This window comes from Dendrobates tinctorius, unplaced genomic scaffold (assembly GCF_039654945.1).
Source record: "Dendrobates tinctorius isolate UK_male_01 unplaced genomic scaffold, ASM3965494v1 ptg000055l, whole genome shotgun sequence".
NCBI lineage: Eukaryota > Metazoa > Chordata > Amphibia > Anura > Dendrobatidae > Dendrobates > Dendrobates tinctorius.
Window position 1 is genome coordinate 509,369 of NW_027361723.1, and position 16,862 is coordinate 526,230.

The 16,862-nt window shown below is 44.2% G+C and overlaps 2 long non-coding RNA genes across 2 annotated transcripts; both read right to left on the reverse strand.

The window, feature by feature from the left end:
* Positions 1-13,698: 13,698 nt before the first annotated feature.
* Positions 13,699-14,535, reverse strand: LOC141091712 (uncharacterized). Its single transcript, XR_012232555.1, has 3 exons — positions 14,482-14,535; positions 13,908-14,010; positions 13,699-13,828 (listed from the first exon to the last, which is right to left on the reverse strand). It is a non-coding gene; the product is annotated as an uncharacterized lncRNA (long non-coding RNA).
* Positions 14,536-14,617: 82 nt separating this feature from the next.
* On the reverse strand, positions 14,618-16,808 carry LOC141091711 (uncharacterized). Its single transcript, XR_012232554.1, has 3 exons — positions 16,681-16,808; positions 15,006-15,080; positions 14,618-14,733 (listed from the first exon to the last, which is right to left on the reverse strand). It is a non-coding gene; the product is annotated as an uncharacterized lncRNA (long non-coding RNA).
* Positions 16,809-16,862: the final 54 nt, after the last annotated feature.

The window sequence follows — 16,862 nt, forward strand, 5'->3', positions numbered from 1 at the left end:
TTTTACCATGTAATGTGAAATTGGGGAAAGATGCCGTTTGGCTTCCAGGGTCCAGTCTAATAACACATAGAGGAGACGCCGAGCATTAATACTGTTCTCTCCGGGCTGGAGGCACCGACTACTACATGTAGCAGAAGGCGCCCACAAGAGACCGGCGATCAGCAGCTCAGAAATCAGATCTGTCCCTCACATGGAACATTTCACCTCCGGCCCCAGACACTATTAGGCTCCATGATTCGGGCCCGGTGTATGAGCGTCAGGCTCCGGGTCATTAGGGGTTCTGTCACTTCTCTTCTGTGACTGGAGCGTTAGATGACGTCACATCATACATGGAATGGAGGATTCTTCATGTGTTACTTGTAATTACAGGTGTCGTCTCCCATCATGTGTTTGTTCCCTATTCCAGAAATATAAAGGAACAGATCTCTGTATTGTCCATTATATGTTGATATGACATAATAATAATCCACCATTTTCCACACTAAATCCCCCTCTGTTAATAGTCATACTTGGCTCCTCAGGCCGCCCGGTCCAGGGATTTGGTTTCCACTTCTGAACACATTCCAGCTCTGGTTACCTGATCACTTATGTTCTTTCTCTTTTTAGAGAATGTCACCGTGCCTCCAGAACCATCTGAGGATGCCGTCTATAGGATGGTTATACCTGCCGCCATTCTCTTCGCCCTCGCAGTATTCATGCTTCCCATTGCTATCATCTGTGGGTAAGTATAGTAAGTCATGATTTATGGGCTACACAGGAGTCTGTAGAGGAAATGTCACATCTTCAGGTTACTCCAGTAATGGAACAAACCGTGAGCAAAGGAGCTCCAAAGAGGCGATGAATAGATCCACACATAATATGGTAAAAAAATATAAATTTATTGACAATAATATATTAAAGAATCAAATACAGATCCACTGGGTGTGGGTGTACAGACTGGTAGCCGCTGGTGAGTGTCCTCTGCCACATTTTTCACATTCTTGTATTGCACCCCTTGTGGACATATGATGTCTTTATGTTGTGTAAGTGTGGACACTCGACATACTCATGATCTTGAGCCCTTTTTGAGCGCACTATTATTATTAATTTTTGAGGGCAACTAATTGCCTACTATATCTTCTTACATCAATTTGGTAAACCAGTTTGGCTCTCCAGCTCTGTCTCCCTTTGCCTTTTAGCCCATTTTGTCTTGGATTTGACACCAATTGTTCTAACATCCTCTTTTATGGATCTGTATTTGATTCTTTAATATATTATTGTCAATAAATTTATATTTTTTTACCATATTATGTGTGGATCTATTCATCGCCTCTTTGGAGCTCCTTTGCTCACGGTTTGTTTCATATATCAGTGCGATAGGTCTATTTGTATCCATGAATGTCCTATTATGCGATCTTTATAATTGATGTAATCCTCAACTAGGATGACATTTGTCATGAGCAAACTATTAATTTTACTCCAGTAATGGGAATACTTTAGTGTAGGCCTCTTGTGGCTCACACACGTCACCCTGGAGCTGTGCCCTGCGGGTAACTGATGGGCATATATTAGACTTTGTAGGGATTCACGCTCTCAGATAGGCATTAGGTGCCATTCACATAGTCAATGCTGTTTGGGTCAAACCGGTGCAGTTTTATTGCTTTCACAAAATTCCAAGGGATTCCAAACCAAAAACATCCTCTTCTAGGCACAAAGGTGTCACAGCAAATAATTCATTTAGCAGGGCCCATATGTCAGTGCGAGCTCACCTGAACAGATTACAGTCCTTTCTCCAGAAGCAAACTTCATACATAGAAGAGGCACGATCCCACCAGTCTTGGTATCCCCTTCAGTACGAGTTCCAGCAGCCTCCAGTGCCAAACAGAAGTGTTCAACTCCTGGGCACGGTTCATACTATACAGGCTGCAGCTGACGAACGGTTCTCTGCCGCTCCTGCACACAGACTGCTCAGCTTTCCTAGCTGACCCATGCTGTCTCGATTCACAGAGATCCCGGCACATCTTCCTCTCAGCTATAGCTCAAATGTTGGCTGAACACTAGGGTGACCGGATCTCATATGGGGGGGAAAAATGTCAGAATCTTGTTCGTCTGGACCCCACAAAACGATTCCCCTTTCCAGATATTGAGATAGCCAAAATTTGAGCTCGATCAAACGACGTTAACCCGTGCCGCTCGTCGCTCAAAGTTTGAAAAAATCCAAATTGAGGTATTTTAAGATTTAGGTATTTTGCATAGTCTGTTAGACTATAAAGAATGTGACAACATTGCAGAAATAGCCCTGACCAAATTTTCAAACCATTTGTGGTATTTGAATGCAGAGTTGGTGGGATTATCGTTTTTTGATCCCACCATTACAGACAATGAAAAGTTGTTACTGGCTAATAAATTGCTCAGTAGCACAGATGAACCATCAGAGCACGCTAACCTACATGAGTTGATAATTTTACATAGTTATCTAATCTATTCTAGAGCTTTTGTTAAAGTAGTTTTTGAAACGTCAGAATATAATGCTCAGCATTTGCTTACAACTTGCAGGACATATTGCTTTTGTTCTTCATCTTTTGTCAGAAGGTCGTTAAAGTCGGTTACTTCCTACCTCTTTTAATTTTTCTTTCCTAACTTTTGGCTTTACAACCCTAGCGTGCTCTGATGGTTCATCTGTGCTACTGAGCAATTTATTATCCATTAACAACTTTTCATTCTCTGTAATGGTGGGATCAAAAAACGATAATCCCACCAACTCTGCATTCAAATACCACAAATGGTTCGAAAATTTGGTCAGGGCTATTTCTGCAATGTTGTTGTCACATTCTTTATAGTCTAACAGACTATGCAAAATACCTAAATCTTAAAATACCACAATTTGGATTTTTTCAAACTTTGAGCGACGAGCGGCACGGGTTAACGTCGTTTGATCGAGCTCAAATTTTGGCTATCTCAATATCTGGAAAGGGGAATCGTTTTGTGGGGTCCAGACGGACAAAATTCCGACATCGATTTTTTGCGGTCACCCTACTGAACACTCACTAGCTCCAGTACACTCGACTCTGCTTCATCTAGCAGACACAAATAGTGAACAGAGGTCCTGGCTGTAGTAAAAAAAAAAGCTAAGTGGGTGCATCTAATCAAATCCTGCAAAGCTCGGACTTAACCCTGTCCTACCTGGCTCTGCTACAACTTGTATATACTTTATTAAAATAACTTGTTGATTGTCCTAGACACCAAAATGACTGACTGGTGATCTCTCTACAGATAGGACTAGATAACAGGTCTCATTCTTACATTCTGCAGAATACAGACATGTTTTACTTTGTAATTTACATTGTGGTTTTTATTTTTTCATTTTTATAGTTGTCTGAAAAAGAAGAAACCAATGAAAGATGTTGAAAGTGAAAATTGTGCCAACGACTTTAGAGAGAACAACACCAATGTAAATGGTAACTACAGCCGGATGAATCTGCAAAACTGAATCAGAGGGAGAGAGGGCCAAAAAATTACAACAACCTACACTAAAAAAGACCCTCCTACTATATATAACATTTATATTCAAAATTATCATAAAAGGGGGACTTATAGATATAATAGAGTCACAGGAGGGAAGTGGACCTGGCCCTAAAGCAGCCTAAAAAGATGCCCCTACCTTTCTGCGGAGGTTCACACCCTAATATTGCGATATGGCGCCCCGCTCCTTGTCGGCTCTCCCTCCCAGACCCTATTATGCACCAGAAAAGTGTGATGAGGGGACAGTAATAATGAAAACAGTAACAATGTCATTTTCAGTCACAAAAAAAGAGGCCATTAATAAGATGGTTTTTGAGAATCAGCACAAAAAATTTGCATTTGGTGACGGTTACAAAAGAGGAGCAAGTTATCTCCAATAGATAAAAATCCTAAAGGGCCATAATCCCAAAAGATGGTGCTAGAATCCTTCCTGTCATAGCGATATATAGAGGAATACGGCTATTACTAGATAGTTTACATTTTCATGTAATCCCCTGAGGATTGGGACTATAAAGGGGACAGCACAATGCAGGATCTAAGCGCAATATTCAAAAGAGCACAAAGAAAAGGGCAAAGCTGATGCGCTCCCCAGATTTAGGATGAAGGAACAGCGTGTTGGCCCTGGAGGAATCCCAACCAAAGTCCTGCTGACTCGGTCTGCTGCTCGGCTTCTGGCCCATGAGGTGATCCTCAATCGTCCGCAGGTGAAAGTAAAAAAGATGCAGAAAACCAGTCTGGTGCCGGTGCTCCCGAAAATTATATCACGTGTTAAAATGGCTTATTAAAAAAGTTTTTGCTCTACTTATACCAAGTATAATTTACCTGATGAAGGCTTTTGCTCTTTTCAAGCTGAAACGCATTGTTTTTATACTTGGTATATGTAGAATACAAAAACTTTCAAAAACCCATTTTAGCAGATGATATAACTTTCGGGAGCGCCGGCACCAGACTGACTTTCTGCATCTTTTTTAGATAGTTTAAATGTCAGTGGTAAATCTGGTACAAGCATCAAATAGACCACCTCAATCAGGTCAGATGGTGCCGATACATCCTATATATTCAGCCAGCAAAATGCACTGTAACCAAAGGAGATTCCAGGACACAAAACAGGCAGAACACAGGATTTAGTGGATGTAGTATACTCCCACCTCCAATCTAAATATTAAGCCGGGAGTCACATGCACCATCACTTAGGATGTAATAGAAATAAATCCGCTCCTCAGACACCTAACCATTATTAGTAAGTCTCCAGTGTGGAGGTTTGTACTCACTCGGCTGCGGTGGAGGTCGGCATAGGAAGCGGTATGGCTGAAATGTCCAGGCAGGTTTATTTAAACTGCATAAACCGCTGAGGATAGCAAAGCAAAAGAACTGCCTCTTCTGGCATAAAGTGACAGCATAAAGTAAAAAGTCCACACATCATGTAGCGGGTCCGCCCGCTCAGGAGAGTGTCCGGTTATTGAGGCTTTAGTACAGCCCAACAAACAGGAGATCCACACATCTCCGGCTCCAGACACTGAGTGAGACACTCGGCCTCCATTTTATCTGCAAAACCACACCCCGGGGATGAGGATATGTGAGCGGTCATTCCCACCCATCTCTTATGACTGCTCCTAAATCCTGGCCCTGTAATAGCCTAAGAACTCTGGCAGCACTATATGTGCTGGAGCATGCTTCCGAGATCACATCACTGCGACTACGAACCGCAATGAGATATATCTCCCCTCAAGGACCCGTCCGGCGGCCATTTAACACCAGATGAAAACACAAAGAGAGACAAAGGGATAATATTCCCTAAACCTCAGATTAATGATCACTGGTTTTATGCACATGAGTAATCAAAAAACAGTGGTGCATATATAGCATAATATAATATCATCTGTCTACATATAAAGAAGCATTATACCTGATGTTATTTCAGAACATGATAAACTGTAGCTTCCAACGTGTTTCCCCCTCTATTTCTAAGGTTTCATCGGGGTAAAGGTTTCAAATTAGTGACCAAAACGATCAGAACATAGCTTTCCCTCCACTGGATTCCACTGGAAATCAGTGTCACTTCATAGTCCAATAGACAGGCCCCGTGCTGAAGGACAGGTTTTTATGACAATTTTAGGTAAAAGTTTTGTATATACTAGGAGGTTCTTTTTTAGTTTAAGTTGTAGCTTAGCAAATCTGACATTACAGAAGCTCTCCAGCTGCAGATGTATTGTCTAATCCCTTCTAGAGATATCAGTAGTTTAGTGTACAGGTGATAAAATACTATTTGCAATCTACTCTGTTTTCCAGCGCCATTCTAGTCGTCTTCTGAACCGTATGACCGCAATTCAGTTTTGTCGGCTCACAAAATGTCTTATGTGTGGTTGTGGTAGTGGTTTCCTATGAGACTCAGTGTGAGGTTCCATATACTTATAATGAGAAAGCAGCTTCCAGTCCACACATAAGAAAGACATTGTGATAGCCCTAGACATAGAGGAGAAACATGATGGAAGCTTTTATTTTAGAAATGTTGATTTCTATGTTCTGTGTTACAGGAAAACGTGAGGACTACATCACAATTACCATTGATGATTCGCCTCATGGACCCGGGAATGAACAGAGAGACGTCCTCACAGGCAACAAGATCTCAGTGCCTGGACCCCCCGATGTAATAATCAATATGAGCGCAGAAGAGGATGAGGTCACCTCCTCTGACAGTAAGTTCTCAGGGCATTCACGAGAAACATGATGGAAGCTTTCATTTTAGAAATGTTGATTTCTATGTTCTGTGTTACAGGAAAACGTGAGGACTACATACCGATTACCATTAGTGATTTGCTTCATGGACCCGGGAATGAACAGAGAGCCGTCCTCACAGGCAACAAGATCTCAGTGCCTGGACCCCCTGATGTAATAATCGATATGAGCGCAGAAGAGGATGAGGTCACCTCCTCTGACAGTAAGTTCTCAGGGCATTCACGAGAAACATGATGGAAGCTTTCATTTTAGAAATGTTGATTTCTATGTTCTGTGTTACAGGAAAACGTGAGGACTACATACCGATTACCATTAGTGATTTGCTTCATGGATCCGGGAATGAACAGAGAGACGTCCTCACAGGCAACAAGATCTCAGTGCCTGGACCCCCTGATGTAATAATCGATATGAGCCCATATGAGGATGAGGTCACCTCCTCTGACAGTAAGTTCTCCGAGCATTCACGAGAAACATGATGGAAGCTTTCATTTTAGAAATGTTGATTTCTATGTTCTGTGTTACAGGAAAACGTGAGGACTACATACCGATTACCATTAGTGATTTGCTTCATGGACCCGGGAATGAACAAAGAGACGTCCTCACAGGCAACAAGATCTCAGTGCCTGGACCCCCTGATGTAATAATCGATATGAGCCCATATGAGGATGAGGTCACCTCCTCTGACAGTAAGTTCTCAGTGCATTCACGAGAAACATGATGGAAACTTTCATTTTAGAAATGTTGATTTCTATGTTCTATGTTACAGGAAAACGTGAGGACTATATACCAATTACCATTAGTGATTTGCTTCATGGACCCGGGAATGAACAGAGAGACGTCCTCACAGGCAACAAGATCTCAGTGCCTGGACCCCCTGATGTAATAATCGATAACAGCCCAGATGAGGATGAGGTCACCTCCTCTGACAGTAAGTTCTCCGAGCATTCGTGAAATAGATTTAATAGAAAAACAATCTAATATATAAATTAAAAAATGGTCTTCTATGGGAACTTGTCAGTGAACGAGCCGTTAATATATTGATAGCTATAGAGACTCAGCCCTTCTGTTGTCATAATTCAATGTATCATTCTAGGGGTGATAATATCAGATATCTGTAGAAAGCATATTTTGCAGAGCTGACCAGTGACCGCATGGAGAGACTTGACAAATCTGGTGCTGTCCCAAGCTGGCGTCTCCTTGACTGACAGGTCTCTCCCATATCTTTCATTAGAGTAGACCTGTCCAGCAAGTGCAGCAGCGCAGGGGGAAGCCGACTGGGAGCAGCGTTGGGCCAGTCAGGTCTCACTTTAGTCCCCGGGTGGCTCTTTAAGCTTTGCTTTCTCTGAATTGCTGGAGCTTTTCTCTGGGGATTGGATCCCTCTTTTCTCAGTCTAATATACTATTTAGAAGTTATAATAACCTGTAAGTGTTAATAATCTTAATCACATAGAATTTTGTATTTTATTAAATCTAATTTCAATATTTTGCGTTCCAGGAGAATCTGACATTTTCTGTGCATCTGGAGACATTACAATGCTGCACAAGGAGGTGGAGGTGAAAGAGTCCAAGATTAATCCGGACTTAGATGGCTACAGACAGACACCTCCGTCTATTCTAAAAGGAAGAAATCCCATGAAACATAAAAGCAAAGGGAGAAATGTTTCCTTTCAAGAATCGGAGGATCGATATGTTTATATCTACGATTCTGAGTCCTCACAACCTGGACATCAAATGAGATATTTCCGAAACAAAGAAGGATTCTATAAAAAGAAGTAAGTGTTTTACTATCTCAGCTCAAAGTTTATCAGAAGATCATCTTAGATTTATGTCAAAAGGATTTAGGGTCCCGATTTATCAGCTCATTTACCCCAGTATTCTGACATTACAAAGCTTTGAAATGTCAAAACATTTTGGTGAAACTACAGGCTGCGCTAAAATATTGTGGCTTTTGGCATTCTCACGCCATTTTCGCCCAGTTCTGATAAAGTGCCAGAGCTTGGGCAGGTTGGGTGGCGTGGCAGCCTCAGCCCGTCACATTCATGATGATCGGCGGCATTTGTTAAGCCACGAAACATGTTCCCACCATTGTGATGGGAATAGGTTCATTGATTAAAAGACTGGGGTCTTGGGTGAGGAATTGTTACAGCCACTAATAGGGGAGATTTCATGGTATTTAAGGTGCAGTGTACGTGTTCTGCAAATACTGTCTCTTGTTAAATGGTTGACGTGCAATGCTTCATCGCTGTATTCCAGCAGGCCACAGGATTTAACTATTGCTGCCCTGTCCCATTATTTGGATGATTACACTTGATACAGTAAAGAAATGAGTTTGTAATTTCTTCAGTGCTTTATCTACAGTACTTAATTCTATTTTCTTATTTTGAAAAGGAATCCAGCAGGAGGGGACAACTCCACTACAACTCCTTTACATGGTGGCTACCATGTGAGGATCAGGCAACCAGTGATGAAGCAAAACAGACACAGATTCCAGGATAGGTCTCTGCATTCACCCATGGATATGACACTTACCAGCATTTCTGCAGCCAGACATGTTCACGGACAAGAGACTTACCTGCTGCACAATGGGGTAGATTCCGGGATCGGTCTCTACTCTCACCCATGGATGTGACATTTACTGGACTTTCCGCAGTCAGGTGTGTTCACAGACAAGTGAATTACCTGCTGCATAAAGAGGCAGATTCCAGGCTTGGACTGCTCTCACCTATGGATATGACACTTACCGGACTTTCCACAGTCAGGCATGCTCACAGATGAGTGACTTACCTGCTACATGAAGAGGCAGATTCCAGGCTTGGACTGCTCTCACCTATGGATATAACACTTACCGGACTTTCCACAGTCAGACGTGTTCACAGACAAGTGACTTACTTGCTGTATGAAGAGGCAGATTCCAGGCTTGGACTGCTCTCACCTATGGATATGACACTTACTTGACTTTCCACAGTCAGGTATGCTCACAGATGAGTGACTTACCTGCTACATGAAGAGGCAGATTCCAGGCTTGGACTGCTCTCACCTATGGATATAACACTTACCGGACTTTCCACAGTCAGACGTGTTCACAGACAAGTGACTTACTTGCTGTATGAAGAGGCAGATTCCAGGCTTGGACTGCTCTCACCTATTGATATAACACTTACCGGACTTTCCACAGTCAGACGTGTTCACAGACAAGTGACTTACTTGCTGCATGAAGAGGCAGATTCCAGGCTTGGACTGCTCTCATCCAGTCACATGAGATTTACCAGATTTCAGCAGCCAAGTGTACCCACGTCACAGGTGAGGTACCGGCTGTAAGAAGAGGCAGATTCCGGGCTCGGTCTCTGTTCTCACTTATCCACAGCCCAAGGGAAGGGCACTCCTTTAACCTTTGTTCCCTAGAGGTTTCCTCCACTGGGGTTTTTTCCTCTCTTGTTAAAGGACGATTATTCAGGAGTCAAGGACCCATCATCATCAGGGCCAAATTTAAGACTACTGTCCTGACTTCTAATGGAAACTTCCACATGATCCAACTTGAATAAAGTAATTAATGAAGTCAGCGTATATCATGTATATTTGAGCTTTCTTTTATGGATCATTACAATACAGCAGAATATACATAGCACTGGACTACTTTGTATAGTCATTACCATTGCACATGGCTGCTGATCAGTTGTGCCTCCGAGTCTTAGATGGGAGTCGAGTATTTACAACTTCCTACTCCTCTGGTGTCTGTTGCAGGACCATTAGTGTTCATACAACCATGGAGACCAAGCTCCAGATCATGCGCTGTCTCTGGAGAGGAGCCTTTCCTCTCCGCTCGATCTCCCAGCTCCTTCTCCACATCTGCACACTTCACCCTCCTCACACTAACTAACTATGCTCCTTCCTGGCCCTCAGAGCGCGCTCCTCCCCAATTCTGGTTTAGAGCTCCCTCTGCTGGCCTGGAGTGGGAACTGTGTTGCATGTATAGATAACCTGCTGGAGAGACCCTTCCTTGCTTCCAAGCCTGACATCACCCTCCCTGGAGGAAGGCAATGCCACTGTGGCGACCATACCCTTGGGGGTGCCACATTCCCCCCTAGTACAAGTCAGCATTCCTGGGCTGATGAAAAACATGTGAAACATATAAACAGTATGAACAATTATAAATGTTACAAGATTTGAAAAAGGGAAAAAATTTACAAAAACCAAAAGCTCCAAAAATAGTCCTATGATGATAAGTCCATTCCTGGGCAAATGGTGAACTATTTACAAGGTTAGTAACCACACACAGTCCTGTGGCCAAAATGTCCATAAAACAAACGGGAAAAATTCAAAAAGGAAAGTTCTTACAGAATATCTGTAGGCACAAAACTTGAACAGTTATGTATGTACATGTTAACAGTTACATTACTTTAACTTATTTTAGATACGGAATCTACTGGGTGGTATACCTTGTGTGGTATGGGTAGATCTGCGTAACACTGGTGTTGTTATGGACCGAACTGGTTGTCCGGGTCTAACTACTGATGTTGCGTGTAAACTGGGTAGCAAGCGTCTGCTAGCTCTTAGAGTCACTGTGGGCATGACAGATTCACCACAGGCAGGGCGAGGGTTCTCTGGCTCCACTGCGGGTATGGCATCTGCTACCTGAGCTTCCTGATTTTCAGAGTTCTCTGGAATCACTTCTTGTACTACCAGTTAGGGAAATGTCAACACTGGCACCACTATGGCATCATTTACTTTAGTCCAATTTGCAGGGAATTGTCCAAGTATAGTGCTGACCTTCTCTTCTTCCTCTAAGGGTTGGATGTTGATCTGTCCTTCCATTCTTTCCTTCAACAGATCAGGGCACAATTTCAGATGATCTCCTGATATCGCTGCTGAGGTCTCTCCTCCATCTTTACTAATAAGGCATACTTTGATGTTGTCAAAGTTTGAGGGTAAGATGGTGTAGGGTTCAGCTTCCCATTGGTCATCCAATTTATGCAATCTTCTTTTCCTCTTGAGGACTTGTTCTCCTGGTGACAAGGGAACTGCAGGTGCATTTTTGATTGTAGTTCTTCTCCTGTTTTTGTCTTGCCTGTGCTAGCCTCTTCGCCACACACTCTTGAACTCCACGGTACTGTTGTTGTCTTTCTGTATCCCAGTCAGCATCTGGTGATGTTACGTCAGGTGTCAGGACTCCCATGTCCACATCAATAGGCAGCTTACCAGGTCTTGATCTCATTAGGTAGGCTGGGGTACAGGTGGTGGAATTCACAGGAATGTGAATGTGATTGTAGAGGTCTACCAGATCTTGCAACTTTTCTGGCCACAGATTCCTCTCTTACAAAGGCAATGTCTTCAGTAGGTCAATCACCACCTGGTTCATCTTATCACACATGCCATTGGTCTGTGGATGGTATAGTGTTGTCCTGATCTTCTTACAACCGTACAAGTTACAGAATTCCTGGAACACTTCTGCTTCAAAAGCGGGACCTTGATCAGTAAGCACTTGCTCAGGATATATCAATGTGGCCTGCAAAAGTGCTGTTGGAATGCTCTGGCTGCTGTCCTGGCTGTTTGATCCTTGACAGGCACAACTACCAGGAATCTTGAGTAGTGGTCCACGATGGTAAGAGCATAGATGTAGCCTGAACGGCTTGGGACCAGCTTCACATGGTCCAGGGCTACCAACTCAAGTTGCTGTTTGGTTATTATTGGCTGTAGAGGAGCTCTCTGGCTGTTTTGATCCTTTCTGCGCAGGTTACATTGTCCACACTCCCGGCACCACTTTTCAATGGCTTTCCTCATACCCGCCCAGTAAAATCTCTCCCAGACAAAGGCTTCCAACTTCTTCCATCCGAAGTGTCCAGCTCCATTGTGGTATGCTTCCAGGACCATTGATGCCTCTCTCTTTGGGACTACCACCTGCCAGACCAGCTCATGAATGCGGGCATTGATACTCCTCCGACACAGCTTTCCTTCATAGATATACCTCCAGGCGGCAGTAGCATACACCCACAGTCCTGTGTCCCCCAATGAGAAATAAAAGGTTAATTACTTGCCATATGACACACTTCAATGGGCCTCAACTGGAACTGTTGAGTGAAGGGTGTGCAGCTGCAGTACAGGACACAGCCCTATGGAAAAGAGAGGCGCTGTTTCTGGATGAAAACAGTCATTATTTCTATCATATCGGCAGCAGCAGAAGTCACAGCTGAAACTCTACTGCAATAGGCAAGAATCAGGCATAACTCCAGTCCCGGCCACTTAACCCCCTCCAATTCTGCGGTCAATAGCGACAATGGCATCTAAGCGATTAGACCGGATTCTACTAGGATGCCGGTCAGTGAGTCAATAATAGGTGTAATAAAAGAAGCAATACTGTGTCTTATACCAGGGATCCATAAAGTTCTTTTCAAGGGGTTTACAATAAAAGTCTAAAAAAGTTAAATAATGTTATAAAAATAACAAAATATTATTTAAATTAAAAACCATAATTATGATAAAACGCACAAAAACTCCATAGATGTTTTAAAAAAAGTGTACTTATTTTGTACGCAGTAGGACTGACATGCTGGATGAAGTTGCAGGGGTAATCCGGCACCTCACCTCGAGATGCAGAAGCGAGCAGAGCTTTAATGTCACATGGCTAATGAAAAAAAGCTGCTGCCATTAAAATGCGCTAGCCCGAAAAATTGGCGTAAAAAAAAAAAAATTGCCAAAATTGGGGTCAATTTTTCAGGATTGTTGGGGCCCCCACATTTATGTGATTCGTTAGACGTAAGTCGTGTGTTATACCTTTCATCGACATTGGCCGAGCCCAGAACCAGCAGACCACCAGGCAAACCTCGCGTCTAAAGACTGAGCTGAGCGAATAAGTAGGCGACCACCATCCGTATCTGAGCCTGGAGAGAGACGGGACAGGACGGGGTGTAACCGAAAGGAGGAACGTGATAATAAGACGATTATTAATTGTTCTACCCATTACCTGAACGTTCTGCAGTGCCAGATTCTTCGGGCTGCTCCCGCCGTGGACGCGGAACTGAGGAGCTTTGCCAGTCACCATCGTGAATACCCCGATCACGGCTTTAACAGCAGCATCAATGTTCGGGGTCAGGTGGTAACTGAAGATACAAAAGCATCGAACATAATCAGAAAGGCTGGCAAGTTATAGGGCTGATGGCGAAAACTGCGCCCCAAATCTGCCAACATACCTGGCAGCATTACATGACTTGTGATTAGTGTTAACCTCATAGAAAATGAGAATAGAGGGGCCACGACACTGATAGAGCACTGCGCCCCCTGCAGCGTGGCCCCATTTAGCGGAAACACCCAGTGCGCAGGGAAAACTGAAGGACAGGTCCCATTTATTTTCAGCATCAAGTGGGGTCATAAAGGGATATCCTAGAATACAATCCCCCTTTAATGTGGTTTCGGAAAGCCCAAAAGTACCTGCCTATTTGTTGGGACAACATGCCGGCCCGCTCCCATGTCTCACGTGAAGAGTTCTCGGTGGCCATGTAGCAGGTGGTGAGGAGGCGACTGCACAAATCCTGGGGTGTCCGGGGATTGTACGCGGCGTCACCGACCACCTGACGGACATCGGACAGAACGTCGTCATCTTTCGAAAAATATCAGAAATGGGTAAAAGATTAAAGAAAAACCATTGAATGTAATAAAATATCCCACGTGTGACTTACTGCCGGCAGCCACGGCCTGACAGACGAGACGGCACATGGAGAACATAATGCAGGCCACTGCCGAGCTGTCCACCCCACCGCTGAGAGGAAGCAGGAAGCCCCCCTGAAAGGCAAGAGAAGTCACAGGGTGGGCTACAAATGCATTACATGGAATAAAGGGAGGTCACATCTCAGCCACACACTCATCCAGACTGTTGCTATAGGGGGGCTCCGGACTGCTGTTACAAGGGGGCTCCGGACTGCCATTGTAGGGAGACCCCAGACAGCTGCTAAAGGGGGGCTCCGGACTGCCCTTATAGGGGGGCTCCGGACTGCCGTTATAGGGGGGCTCTGGACTGCCGTTATAAGGGGGCTCCGGACTGCCGTTATAAGGGAGCTCCGGACTGCCATTGTAGGGAGACCCCAGACAGCTGCTAAAGGGAGGCTCTGGACTGCCGTTAAAAGGGGGCTCCGGATTGCCGTTATAGGGGGGCTCCGGACTGCCGTTATAGGGGGGCTCCGGACTGCCGTTATAGGGAGACCCCAGACTGCTGCTAATGGGGGGCTCTGGACTGCACCTCCAAATATACTCTACCTGTTTACTGCGTCGTAAATAATCCCAGAGTCAGCACGCAGGTCCAAGGCTGAAATCACAACCACAATTGTGAATGAATAAAAATTGCAAAATGTCACCTCTCCTCCAATGGTTGAATTCCTGATACCTTATTTTGTCCGCAGGGGTGTGGTACTTCCACTGGATTGGCTCAGAAGTGAGGGTACATACATCATCAAAGGAGGACAGCGAGAAGTCCACATGTATTCTGTGAAAAGGGGGCACTCTGCTCGCCTGCACAATATGACAAAGAATGACTTATTTGGTTCAGAAACAGCGCCACTTTTGTCTGTAGATTGTGTCTGGTACTGCAGCTCATGCTTATTCAAGTGAATGGGGGATCAACTAAAATACGGAGTAAATTATAGAGCATGTGAAATCTGCCCGTATCACAGTAAAAATATATATTATTATATTGAGATATTAACATTTAACTCCTAGTCTTCAAGACAATAGGTGACGTTTTGATTAATATTAGATTTGAGGCAAACTGAGAAGTCTCTTACAGAAATGCAGCGAGATGACGTGTGAGCCCTGTAACTGCGGACGTCTTCCAAGTCTAACGTGGCCGTGAGAACTTCCTGTGGGATCAAGGACAAAAGCGATCAAAACAGTTCACATTTTGCATCCAAAGCCAAAAGTAAAATCACAGGTGGAGGAACCGCTGCAGATTTCCTGAGCTATACCGCACTGAAGCTCAGGGGCAGGGAGTCGGCCCACCAACCCATTCCTGGGAGTCAGACCCCCACTAGGTCAATTTTAATACCTTATCCTAAATTAAATGTTCAAGGGGTTTTCCGCTCTTATTTTAACATCTGGCTCATATTCACCTTAACGATCCCCGATGCTCCTCTCCTAATGCCCAGATCACCCAGCAATTTATGAAGTTCTTCCAGGTTCAGAATCCGTATGTGACCGCTGCAGCCAATCAGGAGCCTCAGCAGTGACGTGCAGTTAGTGATTGGCTGCAGAAGTCGCATGCCCATCCTGGACAGGAGATGAGCCACAGAGACCGCAGGGGACCTGCGCAGCATTGGAAGGAGGTTGGAAGTGATCAGTTTCACATTAGCATTTTTTTGCGCAGCGCATCGTGCGCAATAGAAACACATGCAAAAAAACACATCATGCGTTTTTGCATGCATTTGTGTTTTTTATGCGCATTCGTTCTCTAGGGGTTAAAACCAGTGTCTACACATTTTTACGCCAAAAACGCATGCGCACTAAAACGTTGACGAACGTGTCCATGCGTACGCCTGACGAACGTGTCCATGCGCACGTCTGCGTTCCCATAGACTGTAATGCGTTATTTTGTCGCATTCCGTGCCCAAGCGTGTGCATGCATTTTTTTATGTCTTTCGGCGGACCCAAACATGCAACAGGTTGCGTCTGGCGCGCCTAGGCGCACACGACGAAAAAACGCATGCGCAAGAAAACGCATACGGACGCGTGCAAACGCAAGACCATGTGCCCCCCATGTTAAACATAGGAGCGCATGCGACCGATAGCGCACGATGCGCTGCGCTAAAAAACGCTAATGTGAAACCAGCCTAAGGCAAGTGTGAGATTTTTTTTTTTATATATATATTTTAAGAGTCTGCTGCATGTTTTTTTTTAATAATTGGAAAACCCCTTTAAACTCCTGCAAAAAAAAAATAGTTTTCACTTGCGTGAAAATGACATCAAGGTTCGTATGAATGATTTGTTTGTGGTCTATGTCGTATATAAGTCACACTTGTCCACTTTGAAAACACCTTTTTCGTTAGAGGTGTCCCCCTGCAATCAACTGTAGTCTGATCATCCTTTCCAATGCAGCGCCCCCAGAGGGGAAATGAGGCATTACATACTTCCAATAATGCACGGACATGTTGAGTCCTCCAGAACAAGAGGCTCTTTGTAGGTGCTCTGGCTAATAGATGAGGGTATCAAAAAAGAGCCCACCTTCCATTCATTAAAAAAGTAGGTTATAGGTTTATGGTCTCTTTAAAAGGTGTCTCCTACCAAAAAATAACCCCAACTGGTCCCGATGCCGAGTCAACTGTTCAGCGCTCCTATAAAGGCCTCCGGTATTACAACACCGACTCAGCCGCTCTACCGCCTGCCCTCCTGGTTGTGTCTCTCAAATTAGAGTCACCCTAAAAATCTCCTTATAAGAATACCCCATATTAATATTCTTTATCTTACCACATTTTCAAGAGAAAACTGTGAGCCTTGAGCTACGATGTCTCCATTGATCGAGATCATCGAGCAGCCATCATAGTAGAGTCGGTCGCTGTCGCAGCCCCGTAGATTGGAGAGAAGGTAAATGCCGCCATTCTGTAACACAAAGTAATGAGATCATGCCCCATAGGAGGTCAGGGCTACCA